Here is a 20,676-nt window from a genome sequence, read left to right as displayed (position 1 = left end):
TAATCCTATGGATCCAGTACTTCTCAAACAAGTTGTTTATACTTATTTAGGTCTAAAATTATTATTACGCAACATATTGGGCTCTATTACAGGTCATGGATTTCGTGGGTGTTATAAAAAATCAAAATTAGCAGTTAGAATAACACCAATCTTTGGATGGCAATAACTTTTAAGAATAGTTAATAGCAACTGGTTGGACTAACATATATCGTAAAAGAAATTTACAGAATAATGCCAAATTCATGAAAATTTGGTTAAAGTAGTTGTATAGCTAATGAACTTAAGATAAAAGACATAGATACAATGATACAATTTGATTTCTAGGATTGTAATTTACTACTTAAATTTAATGTTTTACAAAGTCAAATTTTGTAATATTTGTGTAGATGGACCGTAGTAGGATGTATAAACTAATTTTGGTTGAATGGGGCTAAGATCTAAATGTTTAGAAGGTGTCACTGCTTTTGTGGAGTATGCAAAGACACTAGAACATTTTCAACGTAATGGTGTGATTAAGTGTCCTTGTAGTAAATGTGAATGTATGAATAATGAAAAACCAGATGATGTTGAGCTTCATCTCTATCGATGGGTTTCAAAAAGAATACAGTGTGTGGACTAGTCATGGAGAAATTGATATTAGTTTTGATGTATTTTAACATTATATTCTAGGTGAAATTGGTAGCACAGTAAATTCTAATGCTGAAAATTATAGAATGCATGAAATGCTTCAAAGGAAAAAGTTGAGAAGGATAAAAAAATAACAGCCCTGGAAGATGGATGATCAGTATCCTGGGACAAGTTATCATTTGTTCATTTCCGTTTTGTACAACTTCATCCCTTAAGATATATACTATAGATACAACTTCTAGGAAGAGGTTAGTTTTTGGTTAGGCTCTTTTTTCTATTAAGGGAAGAGTCTCCCTTATTTATGATATCCTAGTTTATATGTACTGAAAGGAGTCCTTTCTTCTAGGTACATTATTCTAGATTTCTTTCAATAGATTTTAGGGTCAAGTTGATAAGCCTTATTAGGATTGAAGGATAGGTTTATGTCCTCCTCCTGGTCTATTTTGTTTGTTTGATTATATGCTAAGAGATGGTGGTGTTGCTAAGCCCATGACCCTCTTAACGTTCATTAAAATCATATATTATTATAAGCATGAACCTCCTAACATCAAAGTTGATTTACCATTTTAACCCTACAATATTATTTATATATTAATTTATTAAAAATATTAGTTTCATATTAATTTATTATAAATTTAATTTGTTGACTACCCTAATTTAATTATTCTGAAATGCCCGATCGCTGTAACAATCTATAGTTGGTGTTGACTTCTCTTCTGCAACGGTCATGAAGTTTCATTATCCTTTTTCAAAAACCTTTTCAGCTACTCTCATCATTTGTATAAATGTCTCGAATCACATGTTATTGTTCATTAAACTGCTTCTCTTTTCTTTGCCTGGATGTAATACATGTAAATATTTTTGGTGCTCTGTTTTTGTTGCATAATAGTTACATTTAACTTTCAACAGAAGCGTGATCATCAACGAAGGAGAGGACAATCAAAGAGTCCATTCGGATCGTAAGGATGATAACCGTTAGATTAATCCAGTTCCATGTATTGTTTTTCATCACCATGCTAAGCCATCCCACGCTCCCACATCCTCTATAGTTTCTTATAGTGCTCAAGTAGAATGTTTTTTCCGGAATGATATGAAAAACATGTAATGGAAAACATATATTGAAGTTTATGCCGGCTTCTGTTCGTTTTTATCTTCTCAACTATTCTTTTTTACTTTTCATAATTCGCTTCTGTTAAATGTTGTTTGTGGTTTTCAAACACTGCAGGTGTTTTACTTTGTTGTGGGGGACTATAGGCGAGGGCGCTTTATTAAAGTTAATCTACTTTTCTGACCTTAACACTTTGCTTTTGTCGGTTTTGCTGCTTACTGCAAATTTATGTACACCCTTAGTTACCTAGCACCTTGCGATCAGTTGCACTTGATAGCTTTTAGAATGTCTTACATGAACTCACACATTACGATCACTTCATTAGAAGAGTTTTACTCTAACTAACTCTCTTGGTTGAGAAGCAAAATGATAACATTAGATTCTGCCTATATATCAAAAACCTTTAGTAATAAACCCTGCTCTGTAAGTAAGACAGTTTTTTGCTTCTCGTCAACCTGCAATTGCAGTAGGGGTATATTATTAAACTGGTTTGCACATCGATACAAACAAGAATATTATGTTGCATGTACTTATTGTTTGGGGGGAGTAACCAAGAATATAAAGTCATAGCGGAAGATCCTTGGTCAAATGTCTAGCGAATTTCCAGCAACATCTGAAAGGAGCAGTAAACACCACATAACTAACATAGTGCATGTTCAATTAGTTAAGTCTGTCTAATATGCTTTAGTTAATTTTCACGAGATGATACTTGACAGAGCAGTATTTCTATGATCAGACTAGACTTCGTAAATAAGGATATAACCAGTAGAATTCATCAGACTGAGCTTTACTTTTGTGAAACAAGTTCAGTTGTCACGGTGGATGATGTTGACATCACATTCTTTCCACCTACTTCAACAACATCACATATTTTTCCTATAACAAATTAAAACAAATATCAGGCTCCTGTTGAATGTTAATAATATAGCCGATAATAGGTAAAATCCAGAATTTACTAGAAATCCAGCAGCAGATTGGTAAACTAAACAAGGAACTATGCTCGGCTAGCCAATATCTCTCTGATCCGATCCTTTGTCCTTCTTCCTCCGAAGTTCCAACTATAACTAACCTTATTACTAAACCTAACATCCTAAAAACCAATCTTCCAGATGATATAAGTTCCAATATTAAGAGTTCTCATCATGCATCTGCACAAGCTGTAAAGCAACTTACGAAGGCATCGAAAATCCAACAATGCAATTCATCTATACCTTCTCACTTAAGTCCACATTGGCTCTAAGAGGTTAATTTTTACAACTGTGTGTCATGTTTGGTTTTAATAATTTTTTGAGAAATGGAAAGCTTCTTGCACTGTCTCACATCAAAAAGTTTGTCCATGACTTGGAATCAAGTAGACCATAAAAGATGAGCAATTTAAGCATATGTACATAATGTAATTTCAGTGGGTTATTGCAACTGTTGTTCTTATTCTGATAATTGACACTTTCTTGTATTGCATACAACTGTTTAGTTACTTTGTTCAGCATAAAGATTAAAAAAGAATCATTTAGAAAAATATTACGAAAAGGATTAATCAGAACTAGATCTTTTGCTATTCATAAATTGATCATCAAATTTTTTTCTTGATTCTTGTGTTTCTGTACTATACAGTGAATTTTCTCCTCCTTTTGTCTTCCTTCACTGCAAGAATTCATATATACTTTTACAACCTTAAGATAGATTTACAAACTAGGAGAAACTATTACAAGTAACCTAAAAGATCTACTATGTGTTCAACTTCATATGCATTCCTCTTTACACCAAAATAAAAGGGATACAATACAATTTTGTTTAACTTTATGAATGGAACTAAATCTATATATCTCTAATTCCCCTCTCTCTACAGTGTTCACCATATGCATGCTGGGATTACTTTCCACTTTTTTTTTGGCTCTTGCTCCCACATCTCCTCATCCAACAGCTCAATAAATCAGCAATATGTTTTGAAGGACTTAGAAATAGTGACCGATGTTTGAAATTAATTTGCAATGAAAAAACAGGTAGTTGTTCAAAGCTAGCTGAAATATGATTCCAATTGTATCGTTCCACTTTGGCCTGAATGGCCGACTACATTCAATCACACTCGTGAGACGTCCTATTGTAGAAAGTTTTATCCAGGATGATATGAACAACCCATGGAAAACATATATTGGAGTTTATGTAGTCTTCAGTTCCTTTTATCTTCTCGACTGTTCTTTTAACTTTCATTAACTTCTGTTAAATGTTGTTTTGTTGTTTTCAAATACAGCAGGTGTTTTACTTTGCTGTAGGGGACAATAGGCAAGGGGGCTTTCTTAAGTTTAATCTACTTTCCTAACCTTGGCGCTTTGCTTCTTCTCTGTTTTGATGCTAATCAAAAATATATTTAGACCCTTAATTTCCTTGCACATTGCGATCAATTTTACTTGATAGCTATTAGATACTTTTATATGAAAGTAGGTTGACGAGTTTTTTTCTTACTGCTACCATAGTATTTTACTGTTAAACGAACTCTCAAATTAATCCATACTCTACAAGAATGTCATGTTGAAGTACTTTGCCCGCATATATCCTTTTCGATGTTCAACCGAGTGCTGCTCTTCCCTGCACCTGAGTAAAGATCAATGTAAACCATCTGTCGGGCACTGTCATACGCGCATACCTTAACCAAGTTACAAAACCCGACAGTAACAATGCTGCTTCTGATGGCTACAAACAATACAAACATAAGAACTTATCTTTCTAGCCTGCATTACTTTGAAGTTTAGTGATAGGTTACGCTATTGCAGGTAATAATTTTTAAGTGTCATATACTGGAAAACAATTTGTAGATATAAATATTTCAAAATGCTATCTATTTAACTTAAGGAGTCGAATTGATCAGTGGAATAGACTATGTAAGGTTGGCGGTTATGCTATTAGAAGAATCAGTTTTGTTACCTTTTTTTTTGAGAAAGTATTAACTTATAACCTTATAGAGGTTATGGTTGTGGGTGTGCTGAGTTCTTCTATATACTGACTTTTGCTGGTCGTGAGGTATATACATGCAACCCATCTGCAAAGAGCGAGACACATATTTGCAGAATTGGCTGACAGCTGGGGGTCTTGGGACAGTATTGCTCACTCTTGCTGGTCGTGAGGTAATCTGAGCATTTATTTTGAATTTCTAGGTGCTTCTGAATAAACTCTTACACTTTTCTGCATCTTATTTAGAACATTCTCACTATTGGTTTGTAGGATATGTCATTTTCTACTCATCAAACACCAAATAGTTTTGATTGTTTACAATCACGGTCCTTAGATCAACTTATGCCTCGACTAATTTTATAAGGTACCTACTACCTCACGCTATACATATACCAAAGTACTAACTCTGTCTACAAAATTCCTTCTAGGAAAATATTTTGTCATATCAAACACCAGCTGAAACAATAAAATGAAAGATAAAAAAAAAAGTTTGAGTGACGGTCACTTCAATAAACAGTCCACAATAAACGGTCACTGCAACCCATACTGCAGTATATACAACTTTCCCTGCAAATTCGAACCCCATATGCAAAGAGCGAGACACATATTTGCAGAATAAGACTTTGATTGAAAAAAAAAAAGGCAACAATGAGCGATAGTAAAAGGTACATAAAAGAATATTTTGCTGCATATGTTTCTTTTAAGGCAACTTCAATTCATGCCATGTGGATACTTACCACGTGAAATAACTAGCAAGATGATGAAGTTATCTTAAGATATGAAATTATCCCCCACAACATTTAATCTCTTTCTATAAATGTTCTTATCTCAGTTTGGAGTAAAACCTCTAATACTGGACATTACACCTAATGGCCTTACAAATGATGAAAATGAGTGATTTTGATTTCTTGACTCCAGTTTGCTCCATGGAATTTTACTCATGAAGCACATAGGATTACCAAGCCAAAACTTTATTTTTGTTGATATATGGTGTAGTAGAAAATATAGCATTTGTGTCCAGTTAAGCTTATTAAAAAATAAAGTTATTGCCATTACATGCCAACAAATTTTCCACCAAGGACTTCCATTTTGAAGTCTATGTTTGCAATATTCTTGTTATAATAATTTATTACATTTTTGATCTACTTCTGTTTGAATTTACGTTTATTATCTCTTATGTTCTAATATTTTTAACAGGTTTCTTGCTTTCGGCAACACAAAAGTTGGTAACATTTCTCCACCTTGGATTAACTTGCTTCAGTTACTGTGATATTTATACTATTGTTAGTTGAAGTTGCTCACTTTCAAAATGAAAACTAAAAAAATAGTTTATGTTTGGTTAATGTTACATTCTTGAGCATCTTTATTGTTAGACCAAAAGAACACTAATTATATAAAAATAAATAGCATTTACTCACAAATATATATTGTATTAGTACATCCTAGCTATTACACAATACAATGACAAGTCTAGATGAGCTCGAGAAGCAGTGCCTACCCATTAGCAAGTTGAAGAAATATGCAACATAATGGATTATTTAAAGTCTTAGTCATTTGACGGAGTTTAACAAAAGAGTATAAAAATGCAAATGGTGAGCATATTCGTTGGCAACTGATATTAGTCGACGAAGAGGTAACTCTATTTTAATATTTTGTTATATTCGTTATTTAATATTTTGACCTCTTTGCGCAATTCTAATGATTATGATCTTTATCATAGGGTACAAAAATACAAACAACTCTTGTAAATAAAGATGTTTATGCAGAGAACAAGTCTTTTCAACTAATAACATATAGTATTAAATAAATAGTATTAAATAATATTTACTGTGTACTAATCCTAGTCCTATTAGGATTAGTACTCCTTCCTATATCTCCTATATATATCTCCCATGTATTCCCTTATTCTTTCTTTTCACTCGGCAAAGGGGAAATAGGACTAGGATTAGTACACAGTAAATATTATAATACTATTTATTTAATACTATATGTTATTATCAACTTAATCAAAGTTACTACATTATAAATGGAAAAATTAAATGGAGCTAAACCGAACTTCTTATTTGTGCATAAGGAGCTCGAACTAGCATTTATGAACAACACAGAGGTCGTTGAGGACAAAAATCAATTTAAGATTGAACAATTTTCAAATGTATTTATTTCATTTGATGAAGATGAAAAAATCACTAATGGGAGTTTGTTTGGTAAATTTCACTAATTAATTGTTGTTTGTTCCATACATAAAGAAAATAAGTATTTTGTAACACATTGTTTTGTTTAGATGTGGTGTGTATTCTACTTAAAGTAAAAGCACTAACTGGCGAAGGCCGAAGCATTAGACGCGAATTAATCATTACAAACGAAAGGTAACATATACTTTTTATGCATTCTACATATAAATATTTCATGTTAATAAACGTTTATCATAAAAATATTTTTTGTTACATGTATAGGTATGATCGAAAAGTCATGACTTTATGGGGAGACTTTGCTGAAATCGAATGTCAAATATTACAAAGCCTTGAAAGTGACAAACCAGTGCTTGCCTTTTGTGAGGTAAAATCATCCATTTATCAAGGTATAAATCTTCACACTTGATATATTTGAGTCAAGTTTCAAAGTACATAAAAGTGTCATTGAATTAATTACTCCTGTAAAAATAGGGGATTTTATCCTTTCCACAATTCCTGTTAGTAATTTGCTTATAAATCCACAATTTGAAAAAGCAAACAATCTCCACGAATGGTAAGTAGTACATGTTTCATCATACTTATTAGAGGCTACCCACATGCTGCGTCATTAACTATTTTTTTCATTTCTTAAAAATTTCGGAAATCACAATATGAAGGCATAAACGATTGACACAAGTCTAATGCCAAGCAGACTAATGCAAACAGTCCTTTAAGTGAAAATTACTAATATTTTAAACGGCTCACTTGTCATTGTGAAGGTAATTTCCTATACAACACTCATCATGTACTCCAATTATATGTTTCAAATGTACTTAAGTGATTTACCGAATTTACGTATATGACATGTATTATAAGTTCAATCCTACGATTTCTGGTTTTGACAATAACACCGACCCATGGTATCCTGCTTGCAAGAAATGCTATAGACGAGTTACTGTTATAAATAGTAGTGCAACTTGTACCTACTGTAGGACTAAAGATGTTGACTATGAGGCGAGGTAAACTATGCAAACAATCAACAACAAATATTGTTTACTCCACCAGATGCATGAAAAAATTAATGATTAACTAATGAATTTAGTATATCGCTATCAAATAATTAGTGTCATACTGATTAAAACTTCCAATTTGGTTTAGATATCAGTTAAAGATTGATGTCACTATTGAGGATCAATTTCTAAGCATTACAATGTTTGATGCTGCAAAATACATTTTGGTTGTGATGTAAAAGATTATGTTCTTTCTACATTTGAAAAGGTAAATCACTTACTCTATGAAATATTAGCCTATATAAATAACGTTAACCTATTTTAAATGAAAGACTAATATATACGGTTTCCTATTCCACAAAAAGAACAATCAACATACTATCACAAGTTGGTATTGAGTAAGGGGAAAGAATTCAGTATCCTTGTCAAGATTGATCGTAAATTCTCAGATGTTGAGACAAACATGAATGTGATAGCTATGGAATGCATGAGGTTCAAAAAAGATTTCAACAGATCAAACAAAGGTTAAAAATGCCAATTAAAAAACAGAGAAGCAAGAGGATGAAGAAACTAAGCAATGATGAAAAAATGAAAGAAATAGATGCAGACATACCTCATGTTGAAGAAGATATTGCAGACCAAATAAGTTTTCACAATTTCCAACTTCGTATTGCTGCAAATGCGTCTTTGGATCAACGAGTGTACAACACACCCTTGGTAAGTCAAGTAGCACCAATTTGGATCAATGGAAACAATCCAAATACACCTTTTGATCGAGAAATAATTGTTCATGATCACTCAGGGTACAAACATAGAGTAAAATACTATTTCGGTTGTTATGACCCTCTTCAATATCCTTTGCTATTCCCAAGAGGTGAAGGTGGACGACATTATGGAATAAGAAAACAGAGCAAAAGACTACCTCACAGAAGAGGTGCTCACTCCCCAACTATAAACAATGATATTCGAACACTCATATCAGCTGATGCAATATCAACCAACGAGGATCAAGGTAAAATATATCATCTTAAGCCCTCTTATAGCAAAAATTACTTCATGTTCTTTACAATTTAGCAGCTGATAAAAAAGACATACACGATATAAACTAATACTACAAAAGACGTACAAAATACAATTATAAGAAAATACACTTTTCTATTATACCAATATGGTAACTACATAAAATAAAAATAATATTAATATGATTTCTTACATTTGTAGATGTCCGCCGCGAGACAAAGGGAAATATTTCTTGCAGAGAGTACTATTGATATAAGCCACAAGTACAAGAAACAGAGAGGTCAATATTACTACTATGTGGAAGATTAGTACAACAATTTGTGGTTGACATATACATAAAATTGGAAACAAAGAGGTTAGAATATTTCATAAAGGAACAATCAAATTTTAGAATAGAGGTTTATCATGGTATTGTTGATAGTGTCAACGCAGGAGAATGTAGGGGAGATAAAATTGGGCAATGAAAACTACTTCCATCATCTTTCATTGGGGGACCACAAGATATAAAAAAATGTTAATGAATGTGATGACTTTGGTACAACATTTTGGCAGGCCAGATATGTTTATAACAATGACGTGCAATCCTGACTTGATTGAAATTCAACAAGAATTGCGCCCCGAACAAACTCCTCAAGATAGACTCGGCTTAGTGACAAGTGTATTCAGAGCTAAGTCGCAGGATCTCAAAGACTAAATTTTTAAGAAGGAAAAATATAGAATTGTTGTAGCTAATGTATTCGTGGTAGAATTCCAAAAACGGGAACTACCACACATACACCTCCTTCTCATATTAAAAGAAGGGCACACGATCAAATCAGGAGACCAATATGTTAGGTTTATCTCAATAGAGATTCCAGATAAATATGAGTATCCTATCTTGTATAAATTAGTGCTTAGACATATGATGCATGTTCCATGTGGAAACAAATGTCCAACAAACATATGCATGCAAAATGGACAATGTAAATATCATTATCCAAGGACTTACAACAACAAATTGATTCAACCAAAGGATGTATATCCAATTTATAAAAGAAGAATGGATGGAAGAATAGAGAATTTTGTGGAATGAATATGACAAATGAATGGGTGGTACCTTATAGCCCTTATCTGCTTACAAGATACAATTGTCACATTAATGTTTAGGTCTACTCAGGAGTCAAAGAAAAAAAATATCTATACAAGTACATATATAAAGGTCATGATCGATGTGTAACTTATGTTCAGTCTAATGTTGGTAAAATGTTATTGACAAAATACAAACTTCCAAGATGCGCGATGGGTCTCACCGCCTGAAGCACTATGGAGAATATATGAATTCAACTTGCCTAAAATGCAACCTACAGTCATCAACCTTCAACTACATCTGCCAGGAAAACATTCAGGTACACATATTAAGGCATAACAATATACATTTTCTTTTTAAGAATAATTATAATAGTCAAAATAAAAATACTAACTCAAAGCAAGATTATAGTGTTTTACTGGAAAAATTAAAATTCAAAAAATGTCATCGCATAGGATGGTGTCAAGCATACAATTTTGACCGAGTATTTCAGAATGTGCTCAATTGATACTGAAGCACAAACATACATTTATAGAGAATTCCCAAAGTATTATGTTTGGAATTCAAACATAAAGAGTTGGACAAAAAGGAACACAAGATATGTAATTGGTCACATTGTAATTGGTAAGCCAGATATAGTAAACTATAAATTCATACACATCGATAATTGTTAAACTTATTCATTAGTACATATTGATTATATTATATAGCTAATCCTTGAGAAGGGGATAGGTATTATGGGCGGTTGTTACTAAACCATGTAAGGGGACCATTGCCATTCAATGACTTACTCACGGTCAATGGCAAGCAATGTCAGACCTTCAAAGAAGCAGCGAACAAAAAAAGGGTTGCTCGAGTCCGACAACAACATATCAGAATGTTTAAGAGAGGTTGTGGTCTTCAAAAATGCCATTAGCTCTCCGAAAAGTTTGTTTGCTACAATTTTGGTTCATTGTAACCCAACAGATATTATAAAACTCTGGGATACATATTATGAGGATAAATCTGAGGACTTCAACAAGCTATATGGCAACTCACACAATACTATATTCAAGTCTACTATGAATAGTATTAATAATTGTTTGCAAAGTATGGGCAAGAGCATATGCATATATGACCTTCCTCAACTAGATCAGAACTTCCTCGAAGATAATTCATCAGAACGTAGAGAAATAAATGAAGAAATGTCTATCCAAATACCTACAAAAGATTTTGATGCACAATCACAAATAAATCCATAACAACACTATGCTTTCATAAATAAAATAAAAACAATTGATGCTGGAACAACTGGAATATTCTTTGTGGATGGACCTGAGGGAACTGGAAAAACAAGAACAACTGGAATATTCTTTGTGGATGGACTTGGGGGAATTGGAAAAACATACATATACCGTGCATTACGTGCCAAAGTTAGATCAAGAGGTATGATAGGTTTGGAAACAACAACCAGTGGCGTAGCAGCTTCAATCTTACTAGGAGGATGTACAACAAACTCGAGGTTTGAGATCTTTCTTCAAACAAATGAATCAACTATGACAAACATGTCAATGAAAAGTGGTGATTCCAAATTGATTAGAAAAGAAAAAACGATTATATAGGATGAAGCACCAATGGCCAGACGACAAACAATAGAAATAGTCGACAGGACATAATGGACATCGATAAACCATTCGGTGGAAAAGTCATGGTTTTTGGAGGAGATTTTCGGCAGGTGTTACCAGTAGTTCCAAAATCAACAAGAGCAGAAATTATAAATGCAAGCTTGGTAAAATCATATCTCTGGCCTTTGATGGAGAAGCTTCAATTTACAAGAAATATGAGAGCAAGAACAAATCCAACATTCAGTGAGTTCTTACTTCGAGTAGGTAACGGTGATGAACCAAGAATAAGAGATAATTTAATCCTTCTCCCAGAACAGTTGACTATCAAACATTCTCAAGAGGGAATTCCAGAAGAATCCATAATAAAAAAAGATATTTCAAAATCTACAAGAAAACGCTGCTAGAACAAAATATGTCATTGAAAGAGCTATTTTAGCAAGCAGAAATGACCATGTGGATAAAATTAATGATAAGTTAATATCCCAGTTCCCAGGTGAAAGCAAGATATTCAATAACTTTGACTCAGCAGAAGATGACACCAACAACTATTACCAAGAAAAATATCTAAATACTTTAACACCAAACGATCTCCCGCCACATAGGTATCGATGATAATACATTCCAAGTTACAAGAAGTAGTAAAAATATAAAAATGGTTAGATTTTGACATATCTTATTAATTGCAGGTTAAAATTGAAGGAAAATATACCTATCATGTTGCTAAGGAATTTAGACCCTTCAAGTGGCTTATGTAATGACATACGAATAATATGTCGAGGCTTCTCCTAAAATGTCCTACATGCAAAAATATCAAGTGATCATTCTGCAATAAAACATGTGTTTCTTCCTAGAATACAACTATCACACCAGAAAATGAAAGATATCCATTTAAATTCATTCGAAAGCCATTCCCGATACGCCTTTGCTTTGCAATGACTATAAATAAAGCTCAAAGTCAAACAATTCACAATTTTGGTTTGTATTTGCCCCAACATGTTTTCTCACATGGTCAATTGTACGTGGCGCTCTCAATAGAGATATCTATGTCCACAACAAAAGTACTTGTCCTAATAGAGCAACCCAAATATCAAAAGGGAACATACACAAAGAACATCGTCTATAAGGAATTTTTAGGTACGATAACCCCATATACATATATGGACATTCTAACATAGATAATTAACTATTTACAAATAGCATATACTAACAACATTACATTGCTTTAAATTTCAGGTTTAGAAGACGCAAACAAACCTATTTAAATATAATGAATTTTTCAGTGACCCATACTTTTCAATGCATTAATGTCATATTCAAAATAGTTCTTTGAGTACTATTATAAACTTTCTTAATATTGTATTCTATCCTAATGTTTTATTATTATTATTATTATTAATTAACAGTATTTTAGTACTTCTGTTTTGACACTTCATGTTAAATGCATGTTATCGTTCCTACTTATTATTAAATGCATAAGGGAAATCTTTTTCGCTATATGAGATCACTAAGAGCTCATGTAATCATCAGAAGACTGATAAACACAATGTACGCTTCTACTACATCAATAATAATGCACCCACTCATGACAACACTGCCTTACAAATGTCTCTGCACAGAGAATGATATAACTTAACATGACTCACACGTTCAACACACGTGTTCCTGTCTAGTAAAATAAAAAACAAAACAAAAAACTAAGGAACAAGAGAACAACAAAATATAGTAGGAACCTTTTTTAAAAAAAAAATAACATTTCACTGCCATCCAAATACTGGTACATAACCTCCCATAGTAGTCTCATGACCATAATTCATAACATCCAAATATTTACTCAATTTCTTTTTCCATCAAACAAAGTTTGCAAATTCAACTTACTGTTAAACCAAATAAATAAAATGAAAAAAAGTATTAAGCTATTAGCAGAAGGAAACCACTAAAATTAGATATTATACTAGACACAGACTCTTATTTCATGTTTCCTTTTCCCTATTAATGGTGTTTTAAAGAGTACTAGTAATGAAGATCCTACATCAAACCATAATGACAATGGCTATGCCTAGTTTTATTGGAGCATTCACCTGGCATGATTTTCATGTCACTCACACTAAAGATATGTCTCATTCCCTTAAAATGTAGCTTTAAAAGAGAATCAATTTCCAACTTTATTTATTTTTTAAGTTTTGAAGACACCAAATTCTACAACTAAATTAATGTTCTAAAAAAGGTTGTCTCGTAGAATATGCAAAAAGAAAAAAGCAAAAGAGAAGATCTCAACTAGACCTTGTGTGATGATGTCCCTTAAACATGCAATGTTGGAACAACAAGCACAGTGTATTCTCACAAGTGGAATCTCGGGAGAGAAATATGTATGCAGACTTTACCCATGCCTTTAAGAAGGTAGAGGCTATATCCAAAAGAACCATAAACATGCAATGTATTTTTCTATATTTGACAATAGAAGAAGAATTGAACTGCATTTGCAAGATATGTATTGAGTATAAACTTACAAATCATAAGTTAGACAATTATAGTTGATGATCTTAGCATATGCAATCTTCATTGTTGCTTAACCCTTGTTGGTTTTTGTGAAAGCGGACAAACAAGGTTTTCAATGTTGATTTTATTCGACAAACAGGGACCAAAGTTAGTACCCTCTGCATATTTAATCGCTTCATCGCATATCTTTTTTTTTTTATAACTAATGGTGTATCCTCTTGATTCTGTATCATCCCAGGTAATACATAAACAAGCAGAGCCTGTCAAGATCATTAAGACACTTGATGACATACATTTTTATGCAGGACTCTTTAACCCCATACTCTTCCTTATCCCATATATTTACGCGAGTGAGGAGGACATTCATACCAAGTACAAAAAGGTTATTTCCCAACATTCATAGTTTAAAACCAAAATCTGCTTCTCTAAAGCAAGGCGACTCTATCTTTCTTCATTTCTCATCAGGCATATCCATAGAAATGATGCTCTAGGTCCCCCAACCTCTAAGCTCACCAAGACCACAAGAGATGGTCCAATGAAGATTCCAATTGTACGAATATAGATGAAGTCTTGGAACGCACCTTATCCCCTAATTCATCCATATTTCTCCAAGAATCACTCTTTAAACTATATATTTTGACCTCAAAAGTGGAATAACCGCCATGTTGGTAAACTTCAACAATACATACTACGTTATAATCATCACATAACTCATCATATTGAGAACCATATATGAAATTGGTATCAATCTATGATGAGACAATTTGTTGTAATTTTTAATTGTTGGATTCCATAAGAACAAGTCTCATGTCCTGTCGGTAAAACAAATCAATCCATTGATTCAACCCACAAGGAAAAAAGATACACCGGAATTTTCAATGGGACAATTTAAGTCATTTGCCTCAATAACAGTTTCATTGTAAAGTAAAGAGCTAAAGAACAGTCCATAAGATTGCTATTAGCTCGATATAATTTCATCAAGAGCCTATGGTGAGTACATTCCTTGTTATCGATATATACCCTAAGATGATTTTTTTTTTATAAATTTAGGGCTAGAAATGAAAGCCAAGATTTTAAAAAATACCTAAATTTCAAGAGAGATTCAACTGGAAGCCTTGAGAGATTTAAATGACGGGTTCTGCCGGCAGAACACAGATTTTCAAGATTAAATTGCTCACTGAAGTTGATGAAAATTCAGCGAAGTTTGACGGTTTTCTCCCATGCGGTGGTGGATACAAGGCTTCAGATATTTGGGTATTAAAAATCTTGCACCGAAGTTGACGGAAATTGAGAATGGTGGTTAATGAGTTTGCTCCAATTTGGGTTTGATAAGTCTTTTCATTTTCCCCTGACTCCATTTTGGTTGCAAACTTTTTTAGCTTTTGGAGAATAAGGTTTGATTGTCCTGTTTTGTATTTGTGGAAAATTCTTAGGTTTCCTACACATTTTTACCCGTTTAGTGAATTTCCCACAAATTGTACTAAATCTACCATGGATTTTTTCGTATTTAAACCTCCAATAATACTCAATCTTAAAATATCTCTAGCGATTTTAAATTTTTTTTCCTCATTCACTTTTATTTGTTCACATTTGCAATATAAATTTTCATTTTTGTTTGTTACTTTTAACATATCAAGAAGGGGAAAAGGATAAAAAATGCCTTTAAGGTATTACAAATAGCTCAAAAATGTCCTTCTTCCATCTATTCAATTAAAAATGCCCTCCCATCCAACTATTTGGATCAAAAATGCCCTTGGAGTAAAATTTCAACCTAAAATACCCATCCCTTTAACAGAAGCTGATGTGGCAAAAATAATATTTAAAATTTCATGTGTTGGCATTATGATTATTGGTCCACATGTAATTAGACCCAATTTCATTCTCAATCATATCCATCAATTCAAACCCATTTCTAAAAGATCCTACTTTTTCTTTCTTCATCTTTCTTCTATAAAATTATTTGGAGGATTAATAAAATACTATCAAATTCTTTCGGTAAATTCAAATCTTTAAAAAAAGGTTATAAAATTTTTTATATATCATCATTCTCTCGAAAAAAATATTAATTGACCTACTAATTTTATGGTAGTGAAGATAAGTGCAATTTAATTTGTATCCCAAAACGTATCAAAAGAATGAGTGGATTTGATGAAATGGGAACAAAAAAAATCATACATTCAATCTCCCATGGAAGCAAGACACTCATCAAATCAAGCCATGTTGTTTATCACATTTTTAAAAAAAATGGAGCCTCTAACAGTTGAGGAGGAGTTCAATCTTCAATTAGCTCACGAAAGACTTTGAACTTTTTTAGAGAAATGCTTGGAACATCATGTTCTTGTATTGATTGTTTTAATATTATTTTATTAATATTCCAAATGATTTTTAGAAGAAAGATGAAGAAAGTGGGGGAAATGGGTTTGGATTTGGGTTTGGGTTAATGGGTATGATTATGAATGAAAGTGGGTCTAATATATGTGGACCAATAAAATAATGTCACACATTTAACTAAAAGATATATATTTGTCACATCAGCATTTGTTAAAGATAAGGGTAATTTTAGGCTTAAATTTGACTCTAAGGGCATTTTTGATCCAAATAGGTGGATGAGAGGGCATTTTTGATCCAATAGATGGAAGAAGGGCATTTTTGAGCCATTTTCAATACGTTAAGGGCATTTTTAACCCTTTTCCCTATCAAGAAGAGACAATTATTTTTTCATAGTTTATCAAAAGAATTAATTACTAATATGGAAACAAAAAAATAAAAATATTTTAAGTGTATTTTTGACCATCAAACTCTTTTAGAAAACACATTAAAGTATTACGGAGAGAGATTAACGTGGTGAGAAGAAAAGAGCAGTAATATATTAAGTTGAGATCAAAATAATGATATTTATTTAAGTTAACTTTTTAGATAATGATTTTGTAAGGGACGTAAAAAAACATGACAACTAAAATGAATTGTCTTAGAAGTTCAAGGCAAAAATTAAGGAAAAATGCATAAGTACCTAAATTTCAGAGACACACTTATATCATACTAAGGTCCTATTACCCTTAAACATATTTTATAAATAATTTTCTATCCCTTTTCGACCTACGTGGCACTAGAAAAAAGATGTCAACACACATTGGGCCCACAAGATAGTGTCACGTAGGCCGAAAAGGGTAGAAAATTATTTATTAAGTAAGTTCAGGAGATAATAAGACCGTATTATAATATAAGTATGTCACTGAAATTTCGGGCATACATTGAGGGCGTATTTGTGCATTATCCCAAAAAAAAATTTCCCATTTACCCTTAATAAATATTATTGTTGAAGATTACAAATAATTCAATTATGAATGATGTTGTGATTGTTCAAATATCAATAAAAATAATATAGTCTAAAACAACAACATTAGTTAATACTACATGTTATGTGATGACATTGTTTTTTTTTTATGAAGAGTAAGATTTATCACATTGTTTTTTTTTTCATGGATTATCAGTTTTTATTTATCTGTATTTGCCTTGCTACATTGACTTGATACTTGAGTCAAATAGAGTTTCATTTGAAACGACATAAGAGATGGATTTTTATCTGACTCGGTGATACATAACCATTCCACCTGGTTCTTTGTGAAGTTCAAATATCTTGAAGATCAACCAGAATGTAATAGAATTGTTTAAGAATTTCAACTTAAATAATATTTTCCCACTCTATTAAGGAACACGATAATAACAGTCTAGAAGGAACCTTTTTTTTGAAATAACATAAGACACAAATTCACTTTCATGTACTCGAGAGTAGAGAGGGCCTTATTAACAAAGTGTCATGACGCAGAATCCACTGTTTAGCATACTCTGTTCACATGATCGTATTCATAGCATCTAAATATGTCGTTAAATAATATACTAATCGTGGCAACAAATTAATGAGAACAATCCGTTTTTTTAATGAACCTGTTATGCAGAATTCGAGATAATACAAGAAAATATAAATGCGAAAAACAAGACAACAGATTTACGTGGTTCACCAATAAATTGGCTACGTCCACGGGAAGAGGGGGAGCAGTTTTATTATGGAGAGGCAAGAACAGAATACAGAATAGGGTTTGTCATAGCGTCTATATATAGTGCTAAGGTACGCCCTAACAGGCTTGGGCCCAAAAATACAGAATTGACAGATAACTAAGGGCCCAAAATACAGAATTGACCCCCGTTCTTTCTGTTGTAACGAGTCCGATTCAAGGCATTCAACAAATCTCCACCTTGACTTGAATTCTCCAAATAGATTCTTTAGACGCACTATGATAGTCCCAGGCCTCCCCCTCTTCCTCAGAATTGCCCCGCAGGGCAATTAACAGCTTCTGATGTTGAGCAAGTCAAAACAGTGTTGAAACTTGCTCTGTGGAACCGGCTTTGTGAACATATCAGCAGGATTATCAGCAATTCCTACTTTCTTCACCTTGATTCTCTTCTCACTTCTCAGAAAATGATACCTCACGTCAATATGCTTGGTTTTCTCATGATGGACTTGATCCTTGGCTAGACAAATTGCGCTCAAACTGTCACAATACACCGTAGCCTGATCATGATGTAGACCAAGATCACTAACCAGCCCTTTCAGCCAAATCCCTTCTTTTGCAGCCTCTGTCAAGGCCATGTACTCCGCTTCCGTAGTAGACAAAGTCACTGCAGGTTTCAAAGTTGCCTTCCAACTGACGACAGATCCTCCAAGGTTAAACACATAGCCAGTCATCGATCTTCTTGTGTCAACATCTCAAGCATAGTCAGAATCAGAATAGCCAGTAACCAAGCACTGAGTATCACCTCCATAAATGAGACCAATGTCAGATGTACCTCTAAGGTACCGAAAAATTCTCTTCACAGCCTGCCAATGTTCTCTCCCTGGTTTTCCCATGAATCTTCTCACTACACTGACTGCATGTGATAAATCTGGCCTTGTACAGACCATAGCATACATCAAACTTCCTACGGCACTGACATTAGGGACTCGTGACATATACTCCTTCTCTTCTTCTGACTGTGGAGCGAACATGGCAGTGAGATGGATATTGGCAGCACTGGGGGTATCAATAGGCTTAGCTGAAGACATGTCAAACCTCGCCAAGACCTTCTGAGTGTAGCTTCTCTGTGACAAGAAAAGTTTCCTTCTCTCTCTGTCTCTAATGATCTCCATCCCTAGAATCTTCCGAGCGGCTCCCAGATCCTTTATCTCAAACTCAGCACTAAGTAAACCCTTCAGCTTCTGAATGTCATACTTCTTCTTTGCAGCTATCAGCATATCATCTACATAAAGCACCAGATAGATGAATGAATCATCCTTGAGCCTATTGTAGTAGACACAACAATCATATGAGCTCCGAGTATAGCCCAACTTCACCATATAGTTGTCAAACCTTTTGTACCACTGCCTTGGAGACTGCTTAAGTCCATATAAGGGCTTCTTCAACTTGCAGACGTGATTTTCCTTCCCTGGAACTTGGAAACCATCCAGCTGAGTCATGTATATCTCTTCCTCCAACTCTCCATGTAGAAACGTTGTCTTCACATCAAGTTGTTCAAGCTCCAGGTTCTGATGTGTAACTATCGCTAGTAACACTCGGATGGAAGTGTCTGACCACTGGTGAGAAGATCTCATTGTAGTCCACTCCCTCTCTTTGGTTGAAACCTCTGGCAACAACCCTGGCTTTATACTTGACTCCTTCTGCTGGTGATATTCCTTCCTTCTTCTTGAAAACCCATTTGCAAGTAATAATCTTTCTCCCCGAAGGGCGTATGACCAGAACCCATATCTAATCTCCCATAGCAGCAAACCATTTTTCAGAATCAGGACTTAAAATGGCTTCTTTGTAAGTAGACGGCTCAGATGTATCTACCTCTTCAGCAACCTGCAGTGCATAACCCACCATGTCCTCAAAACCATACCTCATAGGTGGCCGAACTCCAAGCCTCCTTGGCCAATCTTGAGCTATACTATGATGGATATCTGATGGCATAGATTCGGGAATATCAGTTTCTGGCAGTGGCTCTAGATCCTCCTTGTCAGGTTCTTTCAAATCGCTCTCGTTCTGAATGACTTGAAACTCCAACTGTTTATCAAGACTCCCAGTTTCTGACGTAGTTGTAGGCTTCACAATGGTTCTAAGCAGAGAACTTTCATCAAAGACAACGTTCCTGCTCATAATAACCCTCTTTTCTGCTGGAGACCAGATTCTAAAACCTTTCACTCCATCTCCGTAGCCTACAAATACTCCCTTTTTAGCTCTTGGTTCTAACTTACCTTCACTGATGTGATAGTAAGCCGTACAACCAAAATCTTTCAGATTTGAATAATCAGCAGCTTTTCCTGACCACATCTCCATAGGTGTCTTACACTATATGCCTGTATGTGGTCCGCGGTTAATCAAGTAGCAAACTGTACTAACCGCTTCTGCCCAGAATCTTCTATCTAGCCCAGCATTAGAGAGCATGCACCTTGCTGTCTCCAGAAGTGTTTGATTCATCCGCTCAGCTACACCGTTCTGCTGTGGTGTATTTCTGACTGTACGATGTCGATCAATCCCTTCATCTTTACAAAATTGATCACATTCAGACCAGCAGAATTCCAGCCCATTATCAG

The 20,676-nt window shown here is 33.8% G+C and overlaps 1 long non-coding RNA gene across 1 annotated transcript; it reads right to left on the bottom strand.

Annotated features, from left to right (window-relative positions):
- Window positions 1-3,265: 3,265 nt before the first annotated feature.
- LOC138338221 (uncharacterized) lies at window positions 3,266-15,507 on the bottom strand. Its single transcript, XR_011211654.1, has 2 exons — window positions 15,133-15,507; window positions 3,266-12,347 (listed from the first exon to the last, which is right to left on the bottom strand). It is a non-coding gene; the product is annotated as an uncharacterized lncRNA (long non-coding RNA).
- Between the last annotated feature and the right edge of the window lie 5,169 nt (window positions 15,508-20,676).

This window comes from Solanum lycopersicum, chromosome 9 (genome assembly GCF_036512215.1).
Source record: "Solanum lycopersicum chromosome 9, SLM_r2.1".
Classification (NCBI taxonomy): Eukaryota; Viridiplantae; Streptophyta; class Magnoliopsida; order Solanales; family Solanaceae; genus Solanum; species Solanum lycopersicum.
This window is presented reverse-complemented; position numbering and strand designations above follow the sequence as displayed.